We start from the raw sequence: 9,000 nt of genomic DNA on the forward strand, positions 1-9,000 counted from the left end.
ATGGTCGGTTATTTGAGCTGATTCTTAAGACACGTAGAGGATCAGGTAGGTGTGTCTCCTGGGATAATTATTTAAGACTCAGAGAACCTAAGAAAGGGATATGAATAGGGATATACAGGAAATGTTCTAGGAACAGAGTCTATAATATGACTGAAGTGAAGGTATATAGAATTATTGTAAGTTTGAATAAACTAGACTAGGGTCAGGTAGTGGAAGGCCCTAAATTCCAAACAAAATTTAATCTTTCAGTGAAGGAAAATTAAAGTTCTTTGAGGAAGATGCTTGACTTAGAATTATAGGGTATCTCATGTTATAATCAGATACAGTTTTAAGAAAGATTCCACCAGTAGCAGATAATCAGAGGACAGGTAAAGCTGGAGGTGGGAATGTAGGAAAGAACTTAGAGCCATGGTTCAGTTAAGAGGTAATAAGGCTTTACCACAATAAAAACTGATGGAAAAGAATATGTTTCTTAATTTGTTTTCTCTGAAAGCAGAGCCTGTGACAAGGCAGTAAATTCAGATGATACAGTCATGGGAGAAACATCAACAGTTAAAAGAGTAAAAGACCAATGAATGCACTTAAAGAAATGCATATATTCAAAGAATTGACAAGACCAACCAAGGAGATTGAAAGAGTAGGCTAGAAATGTAAGGGGAAATCTAGGAAATTGTAATTCCTGAAGACCCATGGAAGACGGATTTGATATAAGAAAGAAGTTAAGCAAGATGTGATAGAGCCCAAATAAAACATCATCCAATTCTTTGTTCATCCCTGTAGCTCTCATCTTTGTAGCCTAACTTTGCAATTCCATCAGCAAACACATAGAATTTATTTCTCTACCTTGTTGTTACTTGTTTTAGCTAATGGGATGCAACAGAAATGACAACATAGTGTTCTATGTGTATAGGACTCAAGAGAACAGGCATGCTTCCATACTTTCTTGGAATCCTACTGTTACCATATGAACTCCTCTAACCACAGCTAACAGCCAACCAACTATCCTCCACAGCTAGTTCCAAAACAACCAGTCAGCTGATCACCTAGATTTAAGCAAGGTCTTTACAGCTCAACTCAACCAGGCCCAAATCAGCAGAATCACTGACAAGTAAACTTGTAAACAACACTTACTGGTTATATTAGAGTCCTAGGTTTGGGTTAGCTTATTGTGTATGAATAGATATAGATGATACAGAGAAAAACATTGTAGGAGCAAGTTTAGAGAAGAATGGTAAGAGGCAAGCTGTTAGATTATAAATTGTTGAAGAGCTACCAGGAACTGGGCAGTAGATACTTTGAAATAAATATCTTCCTTAAAAGAACAGAGTTGGAAAAGTTGCTGAAGGCATTATTATTTTGATCATGTGTATAGAATGGATTTGACCATGTTTGAGGGAGATAAGAAAAATCTAATGGAAAGTGAGATGAACAGGCCAATGAAAGAAGATATAAATGAGGTCATGCATTTTCAAGAATGGGTGAGCTCAAATGCATGCATGATTAGAACAATCTGATAAAGGAAATGATTAATTTTTTAAAGAGATAAGGAGAAACATATAGGTGACTAAGAGAAAGAATTAGGTTGGAGAGGGGTAGCTTGAGTGAGGTCAGGTCTTTCCAATGAAGCAGTAACATCATCTGTTGAATCAAGTTCGCTGATTTTCTCTTCTAAAAGTAAAGTTTCAAACATTGATGAAAGATATTTAAAATATAACCCATTGAGGAATGAAGCAAAGAATGGTTGAGGGGTTCTGAGAGTGGTTCTGTGAATCTGGATATCAAGGAACCGCTAGGAATTATGTTCGACAGGAGGAGGACATGCATGCAAGAAATAACTGAAAGATGCACAAGAGAACTTCTGTATTTCTAAGTTGGATTTCACTAAACGGTCTTTTCATTTACTTATTTATTTGACAGAGAGAGAGTGAGACTCAGCAAGGGAGGGAATACAAGCAGGGGGAGTGGGAGAAGGAGAAGCAGACTCCCCGTGGAGCAGGGAGCCCCATGTGGGGCTCGATCCCAGGACCCTGGGATCATGACTTGAGCCGAAGACAGGCACTTAATGACTGAACCACCCAGCACCCCTCACTCAGCAGTCTTATTGTTAAGAGTTCGGATTATTTCTTTCTATTTGTTTTGTATCTTGAATTAATCCTGTTGTAATCAGCAGAATTAATATGGATCATGCAGGCGCAGAGTTAAAAATTTTATAATTCTGGAGTCTTGGCAACATGTGTAGTGTGGAAGAAAGAGACAGTGTAGGAACTTTGCAACCAGGATTGGTGTTGGGAAAAGAAATATAAAATATTATTAAGAAATTAAAGGAAATGGTGCCCTCTGTTTGCTTATCAGTCTTGACAACAGGATTAACAGAAGCTGATCCTTGGTGTTGAGACAGCAAACTATTGATATCTCCAAGATGCTGGTCAGAGAGAGATGTTGATAAAGGCAAAAAGAATGGGGCAAATGTATATTTATATAAGAAAGGGAGACTGGATTTTTATGGTAACCTCTCAGGATTTCTTTTCTTTGACCTGTAGTCAGAAAAATCAATTGGACTCGATATCTCTACTTACAGCACAGTAACATCAACTCCTAGAATTGTTGAGAAAATCAAATGAGATGAGTGTACATGAAAGTGCATTGAAAATCTAAAACCCCATACAAATGAAAACAATATTCAAGACAACTTTTATTAAAATTGATTTTTAAATGATACAAGAAATAAGCCTTATATATTGCTTTAAAATAACTGGTTCTGTCTCAAAATGATCAAAACAATTAATCTACAACGTTTGTCATAGATTAGAATAATACCCTGAGTGTTACATGTTATAAAATTTGTGGATATGCTCTTTCATTCTGTGTATTCAACAGTCACCTAAGAAACCTGAATTCAATTACTTCTAACTCCACCAGGCTTCTATATCTTACTGCTTCTATTATGCAATGTTTATATGAACTATTTTTCTTATCATTTTTGTGCCACTTGAAAGCAAGTCCTTCATGATGAGAATTATTTGCTCTGTTGGGTGATGATGATATTGATAGAGCATAAAGCCAGCTGACACATAATTTTTGAACATTGATATGTTCCCCTTGCTATCTTAGGTAGAGAGGGAAAGAACATAATTCACCCTAAAGGTTTTCACTCCAGTATCATGGAGCTCAGGTCTCTATGAACATACATAAGAGGTAAGAAATTTAAAGAAATGATTCATTATTTTATTAACAAAACTAACATTCACCTGTGAAGTATATGCAGCATGCCTCCTCTGTGACTGGTCCTGTGCTAAGTGCTAGTTGATATCCAAACAGAATGTGGTCACTTTCTTGGAAAGTTTACCAAGAAATAAAGGAAGATAAATATCTTTTGAAAAAAATCAACTTTGGGTTTTTTTTTTTTCCTTTTAGATTTCTTTTCAAGTTCTGGTTCAGATTCACTGGGAGGACAAGATGAAAAAAGGTTACACTGAGAGAGAGAATGGAATAGTGGCATGGGCAGGTGGTCACGATTCCCAGTAACTGGGTTTTTGTGGTTGATGTGCACCAAGCTCTCTCCCTCCATTTAATTCTCCTGATCTGTATAACTTCTCACCAACTCACTTAATTTTAGAAATAATTTAAAAGCAAATATTCTACCAATGTAGAAAAAATAGTGTATTTGGTAAAAGTTGCTGGGAAAGCTGGATGGTTACATGTGAAAGAATAAAATTGGATGATTTTTACCTTAGGCCATCTACAAAAATCAATTCAGAAGGGCTTAAAGACTTAAACATATGATCTGAAAACAAATCTCCCAGAAGGAAATATAGGGGAAAATCTTCTCAACATTGGCCTTGGCATTGATTTCTTGAGTATGACACCAATAGCACAGGCAACAAAAGCAAAAACAGATAAGTTAAATTATGTTAAACTAGAAAGCTTTGGCATATCAAAATGAAACATCAACAGAATGAAAGGGCAACCCTATAGAATGGTAGAAAATATTTGTAAGCCATATACCTGATAAAGGGCTAATTTAAAATACATAAGGACTTCCTAAAACATAAAACAGTAAGTAAATGAAACAATCTGGTTAAAAATGGGCAAAGAACTTGAACAGACATTTCTCCAAAGAAGACATATAAATGACCAATAGATATATTAAAAGGTGGGCACCTGGGTGGCTCAGTGGGTTAAAGCCTCTGCCTTCGGCTCAGGTCATCATCCCAGGGGTCTGGGATCGAGCCCCACATCAGGCTCTCTGCTCAGTGGTGAGCCTGCTTCCTCTGCTCCCCGCCCCCACCGCTGCCTCTCTCTCTGCCTGCCTCTCTGCCTACCTGTGATTTCTGTCTATCAAATAAATAAAATTAAAAAAATCTAAAAAAAAATGTTAAAAGGTGCTCTATATTACTATTCATCAGTGAAATTCAAATGAAAACTATAATGAGATGCCCTGATAGATAGATAGATGTATGTAGGTTATAACAAGCGTTGGTGGGAAAGAATAGGGGCCCCTTGTGTACTAATGGTGGAAATGTAAACTGGTACAGACACTATGGAAAACAGTATGGAGTTTCTTCAGAAACATTAAAAGTAGAACTACCATATGATTCAGCAATCTCACTTTGGGTATGTATATCCAAAGGAATTGAAATCATGATGTCAAAGATATACCTGAACTCCTAGGTTCATTGCATTATTATTCCCAATAGTTAAGACATGGAAGCAACTTAAATATTCTCAATACCTGAATGGATAAAGAAAATTCAATATATATCATATTCATGTTGGAACATTATTCAGTCTTTGAAAAGAAGGAAATCCTGCCATTTGTGATAATGTGGATGAACCCGGAAAACATTATACTAAGTGAAATAAGCCAGATGCAGAAGGACAGATATTACCTGATACTAATTAGATGCTGAATCTAAAAAGTGTCACACTCTTAGTAGCAGAGAGGAGAATGCTGGTTGCCAGAGGCTGATGGGGAGGAGAAATAGGGAGATTTGAGTCAAAGTGTACAAAGTCTCAGTTACATAAGATGAGTAAGTCCTAAAGATCTTCTTCTTCTTCTTTTTTTTTTTTTTAAGACTTTATTTACTTATTTGACAGAGATCACAAGTAGACAGAGAGAGAGAGGAAGGGAAGCAGGCTCCCCGAGGAGCAGAGACCGATGCGGGGCTCGATCCCAGGCCCCTGGGATCATGACCTGAGCCGAAGGCAGAGACTTAACCTACTGGGCCACCTAGGTGCCCCAGTCCTGGAGATCTTCTATACAGCATAGTCCCTATTGTTAACAGTGCTGTATTACGTTCTTAAGTATTTGCTAAGAGGGTCGATCTTATGCTAAGTGTTTGTATCACAAAACTGTAAAGAGGTCCATACAAAAAAACCCCACAAACTTCTGTGAGGAATATGTGCATGATAAAGCTTGTGGTGATGGTTTCATGGGTGTATACTTATCTCCAAACTTATCAAGTCATGTACATTAAATATGTGCAGCTTTCTCTATGTACATCATAAATCAGTAAAGTAGTTTCAAAAGAGTCCTTGCTCTTAGAAGATTTTGGTGATGTAATTGAATATATATTTTTGAAGGGTGACATTACACAAAGTTAGCTCAGGTATTTGGCTTGACTGTGAGTTCTCTAAGGCAAGTATCTTATTCATCTTATATCCCCAATAAATACCTAGAATATTATAAGTAATAAATAATTATTTTTGACTTTTGAAAAAAAAAGTGAATATTTCTGAACTGACTAGAAACAGGTATTTTTTGGAAGAAAAGAGATGAGTTTTCCCAAAGATGCATCTAATTGTTTGGCAATAATCTGTGGTCCTTCAAAAATAGGACTAATTATCATCATGTAGGCAGGGAAACTTAGGTGGCAATTTGTAATTTTTAGCAGCTTTTTACTTGCAGCATTTTAAAGTTGCCACAGCAGGAGGTAAAGTACAAAATCATGTTTATTTGAATAGAAATATTTAAAATGCTATATTATGGAATCACTGAAACAGACTTCAGGGGAAATAAATGTATCTGTTCTCTGAAGTTATTTAAACTTCATATGCATTCCACATAATGGTGATTGGGATTTGGGTTTCTGTAGTAGCCTCTTAAATGTATGTGCATCTTAAATTGATACTCGCTGACAGATACAGTCAAATACACTGGCCAGTATGGTAGCGCCTAGACAGAGGGGGTTGTTGAGTATTCTGAATTGAATATTCAATTCTACTCAGTTTAGTAGTCTGAATTGAGATGTGCTGACATTGTAAAACAGACACTGGCTTTAAAATACTTAGAAAAAATAAAATAGCATGTTAATAATTTTTTTAATGCATGTTGAAATCATAACAACTTTTGATAATTGTGTTAAATAAAATATATTAATGAAATTATTTTATTTATTTCTTCCTTTTTTTTTACTTAATGTGGCTAAAAAAATTTGAAAGGCACACATGTGGCTTACTGTATACTTCTACTGAACAGTACTGTCTAATAAGCCCAGACTATAGTGGAATTACTTTTGGCCCTTTTAGAACACCATTTTCTGTTACAGGAGCCTTAGATTAATCGTGACTTTATAAATCCTAGTGTGGGTTTATATTCAACTCTCATCTACTAAAACCATGAGCTCCATTTTAAGAGAGCTGCTGGTTAACAGCTCAACCCTGTCCTGCAGTATATTCTGTATGCCAAAAATGTATATATTCCATTTCTTGCAGAAATATTTGCCAAAGATTACCACAAAAATATATTTAAGCTCCATAGTTACAAATAAAGTCAAATAGAAACAAAACACGATAGAGGAAGAATAGGTATCATTCTGAGATAAAATGTTTAACGTAATTAATCCTTTAGCTCAAACTTTCTTATAAGAAGTAAAAGAAGACATACCAACATCTTCTTGGGTCTTATGGTTAGAGTAAAATCAAAATTTGGAATCATTCGTTAATCGAAACTGAACTTCTTATTAATCTTTCTGTAGGGTGGCAGGGCATGGCACAGGGAAAAGCAGACAGATCCTGGGAGGTGAGGAAAATCACAACACCTTAACAGGGAACTGCTGCTGCTGCATCGAGTTATCTCACCGATGACCCCAGGTATAGGGATTAAGTTGCACATTTGCCTCCTTGTTCTGAAATAATGGTGACATGACTTGCAGCAGGAGCCCTCTTCATCAAATTCCGTAGGGTATTTGAAAAATCAGTGGTGAAGATTTTCAGCAATACTGTGAGTGGCCAGTAAATAACAAGGATTGATCTAATCAAAATATAACCAAACAAAAGCAAACCAAAAAACATAACCACGAGCTTCCAGTGGCAGGTTCTGGGGAAGGTACAGCAGGTGCCACGTCCACCCATAAAGGTGGCAAGAGGACGCTTCCGAAGCAGCCCATGCAGCAGGCCAAACAGATGGATGAGATAAGACATTTAAGCAGAAGCAGAAAGAGGAGCAGAAGAAACTCCAGGAGTTGAAAGTGAATGCAATGTGGGGGGAAGGGGCTCCTGGCCACAGGTGGAATTAAGAAATCTGGCAAAAAGTAAGCTGTTCCTTGTGCCTGAGGCAATGATGATCCTTCGTTCCATTCCTGTTGAAACATCTGGATTCCCGGTCACGATATCTGTTGCCACCTAGAGTTAGAATGAAGTGTTGTCTTAGCTCTTGTACTTGAAGAGTAAACTTTAAGAATAAACTTTAAGAATTAAGAATAAACTTTTTAAGAATTTACTTAAGAATTTAAGTAAATAAAGAATAAACTTTAAGAATAAATTTTTGTCGTATAATCATCCATAGAAAAACATAACTTGAAGTCAACTAAAGGTTAAGCAGTACAAATGGAGAAGAGTATCTTAGGAGTTTAAAAACAAAAGAAAACAAAACCTGAAGTCTGTTGAAATGGGTCACATATGAGAAGTTTTATAAGTTACATTTTGGTTTTAGTCATGTCTGAAGGAGATGTCAAATTGAAGTGAGCAGAGGGAAGTAAGAAGAACCTGGTAGAAATGATGTAGGAGAGCTAGATGAATGCCAGAATGTCTTGTAAATTCTGAAAAGTTAAGATTTGACTCAAAATGTAATGTGAAGCCATTGATTTTGAGCCCTGGGAATACAGAAAATCATTTTATATTCTAAAACATCTGTCTGTTCTGGGAGCCGAGAGAGAAATTAGGATAATGCCTTTTTGGACATAGATATGAAGATGTGTTATAAACACATACATGTCGGAGTATGAAGCTTAGGTAGTTGATCCAGAGTAGATAAGTAACTTTGCACATCAATGTACAAAGAGTGGAAGAAATCTTCTGGGAATAAATATAAAAAAAAACCAAAAAACAAAAAACAAAGAACCCCAAACTCTGGAATATTCAGGTTTCCCCTAGAGATGCTGAAACCAGAAGAAAACTTAGAAGCAGCAGCTTGTGGGACAGGACAAAAACCCGGAGCAGGATGCCTTGGACCACCAATGTCAAGAACCTGTGTGAGGAATAGAGGGATTCTCAAGGCTGGCAGATGTCACATGATGAATAAGAAGAGAGCACAGAGGCAGCCATGACGTGAGTCACCCTGAGGCCCAGGTTGACACTGACAGGAGTGGTCTCCGTAATGCAGATTAAGAAGCTGATGAGGAGGTGGAAGTGTGGGTCCTGGAGGCACAATTAGTTAATAACTTTTTCAAGACTTTTGTACTTAAAAAGCAGCAACAACAATAAGAGTAAATGGTAATTGAGTGGATACAGGATTAAGATAAAGTTTTGGGTTTTTTTTGTGGGTTTTGTGTGTGTGGTGTTTCGTTTTTGTTTTTTCATGATGGGGATGATACAACAGAGAAGCAGATTGGTAGCCCTCGAGCAGATGAATAAAAGGAGTCTATATATCCTCCACTGGAATAGACAGGAATGAGAGGATGGGAGCCTCAACTGATAGGAAAAGAATGACCTTAAAAGGAAGTAGGGACACTTCATTCCTTGTCAGAAGAAAAAAAAGCAGGTGGTACCTGACGAGAGACA

At 36.8% G+C, this 9,000-nt stretch overlaps 1 pseudogene; it reads left to right on the plus strand.

Moving 5' to 3' along the window:
• Nucleotides 1-1,385: 1,385 nt before the first annotated feature.
• Nucleotides 1,386-7,588, plus strand: LOC122916727 (annotated as a pseudogene).
• The last annotated feature ends 1,412 nt before the right edge of the window (nt 7,589-9,000 follow it).

Source organism: Neovison vison, chromosome 9, assembly GCF_020171115.1.
Source record: "Neovison vison isolate M4711 chromosome 9, ASM_NN_V1, whole genome shotgun sequence".
Taxonomy (NCBI): Eukaryota; Metazoa; Chordata; class Mammalia; order Carnivora; family Mustelidae; genus Neogale; species Neogale vison.